The sequence below is a fragment of the Triticum aestivum genome, chromosome 5D, assembly GCF_018294505.1.
Source record: "Triticum aestivum cultivar Chinese Spring chromosome 5D, IWGSC CS RefSeq v2.1, whole genome shotgun sequence".
Classification (NCBI taxonomy): Eukaryota; Viridiplantae; Streptophyta; class Magnoliopsida; order Poales; family Poaceae; genus Triticum; species Triticum aestivum.
The window spans coordinates 532,212,745-532,226,433 of NC_057808.1; positions in this window are offsets into that span (position 1 = coordinate 532,212,745).

A 13,689-nucleotide genomic window follows, 5' to 3' on the forward strand; every position below is an offset into this window, starting at 1 on the left:
GGAGGTGCCGTCCGTTCGGCGCTAGGATCATCGGTGATTTGGATCACGACGAGTACGACTCCATCAACCCCGTTCTCTTGAACGCTTCCGCTTAGCGATCTTCAAGGGTATGAAGATGCACTCCCTCTCTCTCGTTGCTAGAATCTCCTAGATTGATCTTGGTGACACGTAGGAAAATTTTGAATTATTGCTACGTTCCCCAACAATTTTTGCATGGAAACCTTCTGACATGCCGGGTGTACCTAGAGAACTCCCTGAGCACACTCTCAATATTGATCCGAAATTTAAGCCGGTCAGGCAATTCCTCCGGCGGTTTAATGAGGAGAGGCGGAAAGCCATTGCTGAGGAGGTAGCCCGGCTCTTGGCGGCCGGGTTTATTGTTGAAGTTTTTCATCCAGAATGGTTAGCTAACCCGGTGCTCGTGCCAAGAAGAACGGCACCTGGCGGATGTGTGTGGACTACACGGATTTAAACAAAGCTTGTCCGGCTGATCCTTTTGCTCTCCCCCGTATTGATCAAATTATTGATGCTACGGCGGGTTGTGAGTGCTTAAGCTTTTTGGATGCTTATTCTGGATACCATCAGATTAAAATGGCAGTTAAGGACCAGGAGAAGACGACGTTCATCACTCCCTTTGGAGCCTTCTGTTATGTGTCTATGCCTTTTGGGCTCAAGAGTGCACAGGCGACTTACCAGCGTTGCGTGCAGAATTGTCTTCATAACCAGATTGGGCGCAATGTCCATGCCTATGTGGATGATATCGTGGTTAAATCCAGGGAGAAGGAGACCTTGATAGATGATCTGAGAGAGACCTTTGATAATCTCTGGGTCTACAAGATGATGCTTAACCCGGCCAAGTGTGCTTTTGGCGTTCCTGCAGGCAAGCTCTTGGGTTTTCTGGTTTCTCACAGAGGCATTGAAGTTAACCCGGAAAAGATCAAGGCAATCACCTCTCTGGCTAAGCCGGCGTGCATAAACGATGCCCAGCGTCTGGCGGGTCGCATCGCTGCTTTGAGCCGGTTTATAAGCCGATTGGGCGGAAAGGCCATGCCACTGTACCAGATGATGAAGAAAACATATGACTTTATCTGGAATGATGCTGCTAATACTGCTTTTGAGGATTTGAAAAGACAGCTAGCTGAGCCACCAGTCCTTGCTGCTCCCGTTGACAAGGAGCCCTTATTGCTGTATGTGGCCACTAACACACGAGCCGTCAGTGTGGCTGTGGTGGTGGAGCGTAAGGAAGCGGGTAAGGAGTATCCGGTTCAGCGGCCGGTTTACTACGTCAGCGAAGTACTCATTGAGTCCAAACAGCGGTATCCACATTGGCAGAAGCTTGTTTATGGTGTATTCATGGCAAGCCGGAAGCTTAAGCATTATTTCGAGGGTCACCCTATCAGTGTGGTTAGTTCTGCTCCCCTAGGGGATATCATCCAAAACAGAGAAGCCACAGGAAGAGTTGCTAAGTGGGCTATAGAACTTGGACCTTATGGTCTAAAATACGTGCCGCACACTGCTATCAAATCTCAAGCATTGGTGGATTTCATCAACGATTGGACAGAGCTGCAGGTGCCTGAAGAGAAACCGGATAATACATACTGGACTATTCACTTCGACGGGTCCAGGCAATTGGAGGGCTCGGGGGCTGGAGTTGTATTAGCTTCCCCTCGAGGTGACAAGTTTTGCTATGTGCTACGGTTGATGTTTCCCTGTACTAACAATGCAGCTGAGTACGAGGCCTTGCTCCATGGTCTTCGGATGGCTAAGGAGATGAGCTTAAGCCGGGTGAGGTGCTTTGGCGATTCAGATTTAGTGGCCCAACAAGTGTCAGGCAAGTGGGATTCCAAGGACCCCCTCATGGCGGCTTATCGCCGCGAAGTTGATGCCATTGCTGGACATTTTCAGGGTTACCAAGTAGAGCACATCGATCGCAGGAAGAACGAGGCGGCTGATGCATTAAGCCGGCTGGGCTCTCAGCGAAAGTCGGTGCCGCCTAATACTTTCTTGGACATTCTGCATAACCCTTCTGTTAAGTTGCCTACAGAGGAAGAGTTGGCTGTTCCTGACCCGGAAGTGCAGTTGGTGTCGACTCTCCACATTATCCCAGATTGGACAGTACCATACTTGGCTTACATGACCCGGGGAGAATTGCCTGAAGATGAAACTTTGGCCAGACAAATAACCCGGCGGTCTAAGTCAATGATAATTATCAATGGCGAGCTGCATCGCCGCAGTGTCACTGGAACTTTCCAGCGTTGTGTTTTCCCTGGGGAAGGTCAATAAATTTTACGTGAGATCCACGAGGGGGATTGTGGCCATCACGCCGGCTCAAAATCCCTTGTGGCCAAGGCTTTTCGTCATGGTTTTTATTGGCTGATGGCTCATGCTGATGCAGAGGACTTGGTCAATAAATGTGACGGTTGCCAGAGGTTCTCGCGACGGGCTCATGTGCCGGCTCAAGAATTGAGGATGATTCCAATCACTTGGCCATTTGCGGTCTGGGGGCTTGATATGGTTGGGCCTTTTAAAAGATCCAAGGATAAGAAGACCCACCTCTTGGTGGCGGTCGACAAGTTCACAAAGTGGGTTGAAGCAGAGCCAGTTAGTAAGTGTGACGCAGCCACAGCGGTTCAGTTCATGAAGAGGGTGATATTTCGCTTTGGTTTTCCACACAGTATTATAACTGACAATGGTACCAATCTATCTAAAGGTGCCATGGAGGAGTTTTGTCAACGAGAGCATATTCGGCTTGATGTTTCATTAGTGGCTCACCCTCAATCCAATGGTCAAGCTGAGAGAGCCAATCAGGAAATCTTGAAGGGCATCAAGCCCCGGCTTTTGGTCCCTTTGCAACAGACGCCGGGTTGTTGGGTGGAGGAGTTACCCTCCGTGTTATGGAGCATCAATACTACTCCTAACAGGTCTACGGGTTACACGCCTTTCTTCATGGTTTATGGAGCGGAGGCGGTCCTCCCTAGCGACATCCATCATGACTCGCCTCGAGTGGCGGCTTATGTTGAGGCGGATAATGAGCAGGCGCGTCAAGATGCTCTTGACTTGTTGGACGAACAGCGTGATGTGGCAGCAGCTCGCTCGGCGATTTACTAACAAGACTTGCGTCGCTATCACAGCCGCCGGGTTAAGTCCAGGGTCTTCCAGGAAGGTGATCTGGTGCTCCGGCTTATCCAAGATCAAACGGATGCACACAAGTTATCCCCGCCTTGGGAAGGGCCCTTTGTGGTCAGCAAGAACTTGCGCAACGGGTCATACTACCTTATCGATGTTCGGGAGCACAAAGATTCACGTAAGTCGGAGGAAGAAACCCGTCGGCCGTGGAACATAGCTCAGCTTCGGCCTTATTACACTTGAGCCACCGGCTCTCATAATGTACATATTTCTATAGCCATGTATATATTATGATAAATAATAAAGCAGGACCTCTGTCCTTTCCTCCTCCAAAGGTAAATGTGTTATTGTTATTTCCATTACAACATTACATGATCACTTGGAGGTTGATCCGGCTTATGATCATATTCGAATCTAGCCATTAACAATATGATCACTTGGGGGCTTCCTGTTCAAACATAGGTCATATTCGAACCAAAGAGAACATAGCTGTCGATACCCGTTTGATTGGCAAATTACCGAGCTCATTGGGGAGTTTTTCTTGATCATATTTGAATCATAGCTCAACCCCCTTTGGGAACCGACGTGGATCGTATTCGAATCAGCGTCGTTAAACAATTCTCAAGGTCATTTGGGGGCTTCCTGTTCAAACATAGGTCATATTCGAACCAAAGAGAACATAGCTGTCGGTACCCTCTTGATCGGCAACGCCAAAGCCACTGGGGGCTATATGATCGCATTCGAATCTTAGCTTAACCCCTTTGGGACGGTTCTCTGGTCGTATTCGAACCAGAAGCCCCTAAGTTTTGATCTTTTAGTTTGCAACAAGTTCTTTTGATCATATCAACAGTGTGCAAGGGCGGTTCTTACTCCGCCGGCTTAACTTTGATTAACAATTTTGATAGCACACAATAAGCGTTATCGATGCTGGTGAACCGGAGTTGAGTTCTCAACCTCATTATTTGGGTTACATAAACCGGAAGTGTACTTGAAGGCTTGCAGGCATGCTATTATGGTTACCTCGAGGATATAATAGAGAGCCGGTCTTTTATGGCTTTGGTTCATATTCTGGGTTATATGTAAAATATATGACTCTCAGTGCGGTAAGCCGCCTAGAGACTTGTGATTTGTTTTCTATGCAGGACAATTAAAGACAGCTCTTTAAGTTTAAGGAAAGCAAATGATCAAACATAACCCGGAGGAATATAAAAGAGCAGCTTCAACAAAGTTAAACGCCGCACACGTGCACTATGGCACGACAAAATTAAGTGTTTGTCCTACTCTATTACAGGACTCCCCGAGCCCAAAAGGTGAGCCGCCTAAGAATTTAAAGTGCTCGTTGGGTTGAAGTTTCCGGCTCATCCCTCTCCGCTCCTCCGGCTGTTTCCATGACCTGGAAGGTTGATGATTTCCAGTCAATGCCGCTCAAAGCTTCAAATTGAGCCTCATCATCAATTAACCCGGCCGGGTCAACTTCTGGGGCGAAGGTATGCTTACGAGTCGGAGGGATCAGGCTGACTGCTTCATAGCGTGGAGTTGGGATCCTCTGATTCTCCGCGTCATAGCCCGGCTGATACTTGGTAAGGTCTGTGTCATTCCCAATCAAGGTGGCCACCGGGCGCACGCTCTTCACACAGGCGGCGAAGTCTTTCTGGTCAAAGGGGGTGCCGTCTTCCTTCAGGCTGGGGTATCCAAGAGCGATGTCGGCCGGGTCTAGCTCCGGTAGAAACGCCTTGGCCCAGCTCAGAGCAGCTATAGCTCCGGCTCTTGCAGAAGCCCGTCTCAGCTCTTGGAAGCGTTGAGGAAGTACGGCAAGCCGCCTGAGTACGTCTGCCAGGTGAGTGGGAACCTCATTGGACAGAGCCACAACGGCTAAAGCACGCTGTGACCCGGTGTAGAGTTGCTCCACCAAGGTGTAAACAACCTTCAGCTTGGTCAGCATGTTCTGATTGAGATTGGAGCTTCTGGGACCTGTATAATAAAGTTAGGTGAGCTGATGGCAATGGTGGGGCTTATGAGACATGAATGATGTAAACTTATTAAAAGCTTACATAGTAACTTACCGAAGATTGCGGAGACCATCTGTGATACATGGCGTTTTAAGCCGGAGAGTTCGGCGGTTCTTTTAGTAAGAGCAGCCTCCGCTTGTTCGGCCCGGCTGAGCAAGGCAGTCTTCTCATCGGCCCAGGCCTTTCTTTCTGTTTCAAATTTTTTCTTCAGTTTTTCTTGGGCAGAGACACTGAACTCAAATTTGGCATTGGCCTTCTGGGTCTCATTTTCCTGAGTCTTCAGGCGGTTCTTCAGATCAGAGATTTCCGATTCAAGTTTCTTGCAGGCAGCCTGTACAAATTCCGGATTACAGTTTGAGTGATTATCATGCAACATTAAAGTCCCAAGCACTTTGCAAGCAAAGACACTTGGCACTTGGGGGCTAATGTAGGCTGAGAAGCTCTATTTACAGTGCCGGTTCATGAAAATAAGTCCCAAGCACTTTGCACGCAAAGGTACTTGGCACTTGGGGGCTAATGTGTCAAGTTACTCAACTACTTGGTTAAAGTAAGGAAAGAATCAGGTGAACTATGATGTTTAAGCTGGCCCTTGAGTGGTACCAAGTAAGCCGGTTTTCTTGCAGTAGTTATTAAGCCGGCGTTAAGTCTACAACATATTTTATCATAAGTCATAGACTTGGGGGCTGACATGGTAAGGATAAATATGGAATAAGCAAGAGAGTTATACCTCAGATTTTTGCTGGATTTGCTTCACCATGTCAATTTCCAGGTCCCGGCTGTTGTGCACTTGATTAACATAGCCGGAGACAATATCTCCAATGCTCAAGTTAGCATAGTCAGTGATATCCAGCCTGGCCCTGCGGCGCTCCAGCAGTTCTTCCTTGGCAGAGCATCTAGCCAGCACAGTGGGTCTTCCCGGCTCGACAAACTCTGTCCGGGTGATTACAACGTCCGGGTCATCGGCCGGTTGAGCTGGGCTGGGGATCTCCGGGTTATCAGAACCCTCCATGGCTTGTTCTTCAGTTGGAGCGGTGGTTTCAGGAGCTGAGGCAGACGGCGGCTCATGAGCAGAAGCCTCCGGTTCAGTCAAGACCGGCTCTTCGACCGGTTTACTTTTCTTTGCCCTCTTGCTGGGCTTTGCTTGTGCACTGAAAGTCAAAAGGTTAGTGCAAAAACATGAGTAAGATAAGCACAAAATAAGCTGATCATCATTACCCGGGTGCGGTCTTGAAAGCCGGCAAGTTAGATTGCATGGAGTCCCCGGAGGAAGGTGAAGTTTCCTGATAGTTTGAATCAGAAGAATTGAGTGGTTGACGAGTGACGCCCGCCAAAGGATGAAAAGGATATAAGTTGGAGATAACCTCGGTCCGGTGCTTCCTTGATGCTTCAGGTAAGCCGGAGGAGAGGTCTGCATCCTTGTTGGTCCGGGTTTGCCTCCGGCTCTCATGAATCTGTCGCTTCAAAAGAAATTGAGGATCTTGATAAGCTAAAGGATGTGAAAATCTTACTTTCCGGGTTACTCTTCGGACTTTCAGCCTTGGCAAGGGCTCCGAGTCGGAGGAAAGTATAGTTACCTCTTCAATCACCGGGTTACTCGCTCCGGTATCCTCCTGCTGATAACCAGTGTCAATAAGGTGGTTAAAACAAACAAAAAACAAAAGAAGAGCCTAAAGAATCAAGGGCTACCTCTGACTCGGAGGTGTCATCCAGCTGAAGCAGGTCTGAGGCGCTAGGCTTACTCCCCTTCTTGCGGGGAGCGGCTCTCCTGGCGGCTTTTTTAACCTTCCTGGCTTTTTTAGCAGCCTCATGGTCATACCTGACCTTCCAGAACTTATCATTAGCCTGAAAAATACAACAAAGGTTTCTTGAAGTTAAGACGAAAATTGTTAAAATGGAAAGTAAGGTGCTCAGATCAGTAGCTTACCGCCGGAGCCGGGTTAGCTTTGCAGAAGGGACTTAAGCCTGTCGTCCCGCAATCTGCTAAGCTCTCGTTCAGAAGGGACTTGGTCATGTCATCAACGACGTCTTCAGGTAAGTCGTTGGGGCTGTGCCGAAGAGGATCATCCTTCCGGCCCGTGTAATCACACATTAAGCCGGGGCGGCGACTTAGAGGAATCACCCGCCAAGCAATCCAGACCCGGACCAGATCAACGCCGTTAAGGCCGTTTCCCAGAAGAGCTTTGATTTTGTTGATGGTGGGGATAAGTGGTTGACGCTCAGCTTGAGATAATTTGTCTGGCAGGGGGTGATTTGACTCCAGACGCAGGGCACGAAAGCCGGGCAGAGGGTTCTCATCAGCCGGAGAAGTATCTTGGCAGTAGAACCATGTCTGGTTCCAGTCCTTTGGGTGGCTTGGCGGCTCAGCGTAAGGAAAGAGACAATCTCTCCGTCGTTGAATTGAGATTCCACCAAGTTCCAAGCTAGGCCCGTTGGCGCATTCGTTCTGGCGGTTCAAGTAAAATAACTCCCTAAAGAGTAGCAGGCTGGGCTCTTCTCCAAGGTACACCTCACAGAACACTTGGAAGTTACAAATGTTCGACACGGAATTGGGTCCAATGTCTTGAGGTCGCAGATCGAAAAAGTGCAGAACATCTCTGAAGAATTTTGAGCCAGGAGGTGCAAAGCCCCGGCTCATGTGATCAGCAAATATAACAACCTCTCCGTCTCTTGGTTGAGGTCTTTCTTCGGACGGGTCAGGGGCACGATAGGACATGACCTCCTTCTTAGGCAGGTAACCCGTTTTCACGAAGTCATCTAAGGTATTATCAGTAACGTTGGATCTCACCCAGTTGCACGTAATGGGCGCCTTGGGAGCCTTGGGCGGCATTGTGAAAGACGGAAGCCTATGACAAAAGAAAATTTCCGGTTCAAATTTAAGCCGGAGGAAGATTTCAGTTCAGTATTCAAGATGGCGGCTTATGGAGGGGCCTAATGATATATGGCTAATTGTGTCGGGTTATCTAAGCCGTTGTGGATATCATAAGTAATTCAAGTGGTTTATAACTCTATTATGAATGAGCCGGAAATTTCACAAAGCATGGCCTCTTTTAAGCCGGCGATATGAGCCGCCATGGCTAGCAGATGCAGTTTTTTGTCTAAGTGTTGCACAAACAAGTTTCACATATTGCAGGGATTATTTTGGATCAAACGATCGTCTAGAAATGAAAAATTTCTAGACCTAAAAACTGATACAGAGAAGTTCATAAGCTCTAAATGAGGTCTTTTTGCGGACAAAAGGGATCTACTAGCATAAAAATGGGTGAGAAACTACTACCGCAGGGAGTCTGTACCGTTTTGGATCAAAAGGAACCTCGGTGGCGGAGCTGTGAAGAAATCGCGATGAACTACGAAGAACACAGAGAACTCGCAAGCCCTAATGCGGATCTAAGGTACGGGACTGCGAGGACTTACTAGTGCTGATGAGCAGCAGAGGTGCACCGCAGGTCTCTGGTCAAAGACAGGTTGATGCAGCGGCCTTGGTCGGTGAAGACAAGGTGCGCGGCGGTGGCGGCGGAGCTCGAGCTCTGGAGCGTCAGAGGAGGAAGACGATGGAGGAGAAGAGTGACGAAGGCTTATGGGCCGGGCCTATTTATAAGGGACGGCTGGTAAATGGGCGCGAGAAACGAGGAGGCTGAAGACGTGATTATCTTGCCGCAGAAACGCCTCGATTTTCCGGATGGTCATTAAAGATAGGATCCGTTGGGATATGACAGAATAAAGAAATGAATTTAATGGAAGATGACGTCATGGCGGGTTACCAAGAATCTAGAAGATGACGTCATGGCGGGTTACCTAGAATCCAGAAGATGACGTCATGGCGGGTCATAACTTTTGCATAAGAAGAAGCCGGAAGATTTTGAAGATTGACGTGAACCGGTTCAAATCAATCTGGGGCCTAATGTTGAGGATATAACCATTAGAGTCACCCGCCCAGGAGGGGCCGGGTTACGTTATAATGATCATCACGCCAAGCCCAGTACCAAGCTTGCGGAAGGCGGATCAGTAATGGGCTTAAGACCCGGAGGCGGCTTAAGGCCCGTAGTGATGAACCGCCATTACGGCAAGACTTGTAGTGTAAGGCAAGAATAGCTAAGAGTCCGAGCCGGACACTGTTATAAGCCGGCCGGAACTCTGAGAGCCGCCGGGGTGTCAACCTCTCTATATAAAGGGACGACCCGGCGGCGGTTCAGGACGAGAGACAACAGATCGATAGCCAGGCATAGCGATTAAGCTCCCTGGTCATCGAAACCTTAAGTAATACCACTTCAACTGGACGTAGGCTTTTACCTTCACCGTAAGGGGCCGAACCAGTATAATTCTCGTGTCCCTTGTCCTGTTTAACCCCTTTTAGCTTCCTAGCTACGATGGCTCCACGACTAAGTCCTTGCACGAGGACACCTGCCGTGACAATTCTACGACAACTACCGAAGCCCGAGCAGCAACCCAAGCTCTTCTCGATGTCATCTTCGTTGCCAAACAGAAATCAGCACCCCCGAAACAGCCGCCTCAACAAACCATGCAGCAAAGATGCCACCATCCATGCAGCGAAGATGCCGCCATCCGCTGGTCTCCAGGTTGTGGCCAGCTCCGAGACGATGCCCCCAAGGAGGAAGAAGATGTGAAAGCGCCTTGACCGCTCGATCCCTCGGATCTGAGGTTTCCCTCCAAAGCAATGCTGTGGGGAGAGGGGAGGAGCACTCCACAACAACGACACTTTCAAGAAAGAGCGCAATGCCCGCGGGCGTCGTCGTCGCCGGATCCGGAGAGGCTGCAGATAGGATTTCTCCCGGAGATGCTCAACCACGACCCACTCGTACATGCACAACCAACAATCACCACCCTTCCTGCTGGGGCCGACCCCGAATTGGCCATGGGATCCCACGACCCACCGGATGCAGACGCACGCCACCCCCCAGCCGAAGCTACTGGCACTAAATCCGGGCCACCGCCCCGGCACCCTCCACCATGCTGCTAGCCTTGCCGGGCTAGAAGCCGGCCAGATCTGCAGCACCAAGCCAAGAGGGGGTCGCCACACCTCGCCCCATCCTGTCGCGCAGAGCTCCCGGGCCGAAGCCCAGGCAGCCCGCAGCAACCGCTGCACCAACAAGAGGGCGCCACCGAACAGGCAGTAACCCCAACTGCTGGATCCACGCGGCAAGAGCCACCAAAATGCCGCCAACTGCCGGATCTATAGCGCCAGGAACCGCCGGAGCAACCACCAAGACGCTGTTGGGTGAGCACCACCAGGCAACACGCAAACACTGCCCACCGTTGCTGCGCCAGATCCACACCTGGTCGCGCTCGCCCGCAGCTCCGCGACGCCAAGGAAAACAGTTGCCGCTCGAGAGCGGTCCCACCGCGGTCGGCACCGCGTGGGCTTTGCCCGGCAGCGCACGCCGACAGCGGGTGAGGATAGGGGAGGTGGTGAGTGCTGGTTTCTAGGGTTGGGGTGCCACTCAAGAGTGGCACGGGAGCGAGGCTCTATCTTTTCCGTCATGCCCATGCATATTACCAACAAAATACCATCACCATTCAGCGATATTTACAGTCTCTATATTATACAAATCAAGCTTCATTTGATTTTATCAATGGGAAACAGATGGTTCGGTTAGGTTGTTGAAGGCTTGATCCCTGTGACACCTTATACAGATCGGATCAGATCAATCCCAAACATGGACATGGACTCGGGAGCACATCCTTTAATTTGACGTGGTCATGGATTCACAACAGCTCTCGGAGTCGGAGTGCCATTTGCGTGCCAGGCTTAACACCAACTATCTGGGGCTCGCTTCGATGGAGCGCACCATGGCCCGTCAGCCATCGAGGATTGCCTGGTTGGGTAAGGGTGACACTAACACAACGATTCTTCCATGGGCACGCCTCCTACCGGAAGCAGAAGAAGGTGACTGTCAATACTACACCTTGCTATTGAGAATTCATGGCGGATTGCAAGCTATTCGAGCTACAATTTGAACCGAGGAAGGGGATCGGATCCTATCCAGCTACACACACAAGCCATGCCCCAACTTCTAGCCGTTCTGTCAGCCTGGCCCTACTCACGCACACACACTGGTTTAAGTATCAGTTACAGTGATATGAGCCTATTCAGGCCTAGCAAGCCTAGCAGGCCGCTGCGGCTTGCGACGGGGACTGGCTGAAGGTTGAACCTATGTTTCCCGCGCCACATGTTCACCTGGAGGCTCTTGATCGTTGACAACCTCTCCTCCCTTAGAAACGGCTTGTCCCCAAGCCGGTGCCCGAGGAAACAACTGCTTGAGGGTTTCTTTGTCTTCCCACGTAGCCATGTCTTCGGTTGAATCACTCCACTGGATCAGAACTTGGACGACATAATCATTGCCACGACGGACTACCCGTTGCTACAACACCTGTTCAGGGATTTTGCAAGTGGGCATCAGGGGATGGCAACTAAGGACGAACCTGACAGTCTGACGCCAAAACTCGCTTCAACAGGGAGACATGAAACATTGGGTGCACGCGGCTGGTAGCAGGCAATTCCAACTGATAAGTGACCTCTCTCACCCGAGCAACAATCTTGAAGGGGCCGTAGTACTTAAAAGCCAACTTGTGATTTGCCCGAGGAGCAACAGATGATTGGAGGTAGGGTTGGAGCTTCAAGAAAAAAGACTCACCAACAGCGAAAGTGCACTCTGTGTGGTGCTTGTCGGCATGAGCTTTCATGCGTTGTTGTGAACGCAAAAGGTGTTGGCAGATGGAATTGATGACTACCTGACGCTGCGAGAGCCATTGCCGAAGATCTTCAGACTGAATTGCATCATCAGTTGTCAAACCAAAGTGGCATGGGGGGTGCCCATAGATGATTTCAAACGGGGTAGAACCAGTAGCAGAATGCCAATTGGTGTTATACCAAAACTCACACAGCGGTATCCACTAAGTCCAATGAGAAGGATGAGCACTGACAAAGCAGCGAAGGAAGCATTCCACCTGTTGGTTTACATGCTCCGTTTGTCCGTCTGATTGAGGATGGCGAGCAGAACTCATCCGCAGCAAGATCCCGGACTTGTGAAAGAGTTCCTTCTGAAAAGACTAGTGAATATACGATCGCGATCGGACACAATAGACAGTGGCATCCCATGGAACTTATAGACTGAATTCAAGAAGGCTTCAGCAAGTGTTTGAGCATTAAAAGGATGATGCAAGGGAAAAAATGGCCATACTTTGACAGCTTGTCAATGATCACGAGTAGACAATTATACCTGCCCGAAGTGGGCAATCCTTCCACAAAGTCCATGGTGACCATCTCCCATGGCATGTTGGGGACAGGTAATGGCTGGAGAAGCCCTAGATAGGGGGTACGTTCAGGCTTAACCTGCTGACAAGTCACACAATGGCGCACAAACTGTTTGATAAATCCTTGCATGCCTGCCCAACGAAAAAGCTTCCGAATTCTTCTGTAGGTAACTGGAAAACCAGAGTGGCCACCGACTAAGCTGTCATGGAAAGCACTGACAACTTTCTGGTGTAAAGAAGGTGCATTGCTGATCCATATACAATTATCCACACGAAGTAAACTAGCCTTTAATGAGAATTTCTTGTCAGCTTCAGAGTCAGTGGCAAGACGTTGCAGTAGTACAGTATAGAAAGAATCATTCGAGTAGCTGTTCAGGATTTCTTCAAGCCAAAGTGGTTGAGCTGAAGAGACAACCAAGACCTCACACAGAGTTTCAGAAGGAGCATGTGGTCTGCGTGACAACGAGTCAGTTGCGCCATTGTCAGTGCCCTTTTTGTAATAGATAGTATAGCTGAGCCCCAAGAGCTTGGTAAGTGCTTTTTGCTGCCACACTGTATGTAATCTTTGTTTAGACAAGTTAGAAAGCTACGCTGGTCTGTCCGGATAACAAATTCAGACAACTGTAAATACCGACACCAATGGTCAACAACAAGTAATATAGCTAGGTATTCCTTCTCGTAGACAGACAAAGTCTGGTTCCTGGGGCCCAAAGCCGTGCTTACATAAGCTAATGGATGTCCATCTTGCATGAGGACTGCTCCAATCCCCACATCAAAGGCGTTTGTTTCAATCACAAACTTCCTAGAGAAATCAGGGAGAGCTAGGACAGGTGCCGAAACAAGAGCTTGCTTGAGGGCCTCAAAGGATTGCTGCTCAATGTTTGTCTAGTGAAAGATCACCCCCTTTTTTGAGAAGATTAGTGAGAGGCCTGTTGATCACCCCAAAAAGTCTGATGAACTTCCTGTAATACCCATCCAGACCTAGAAATCCTCTGACTTCCTTAACAGAAATAGGGACAGGCCAACTCTGAATAGTGTCAATTTTAGATGGATCTGTAGCAACCCCTTGTCCACTGATAACATGCCCCAAGTAATCAACTTGCTGTTGTGCAAAGGTACACTTAGACAACTTAACTTGCCACTGTTGTCTCTTGAGAAGCTGCAAAACTTCTTCCAGGTGTTGCAAATGTTGAGCATATGTTATACTAAAAACCAAAATATCATCAAAGAAAACAATAACAAATTTCTTTCCCTTATGACGTTTAAGGACTGGTTTTACGTCACT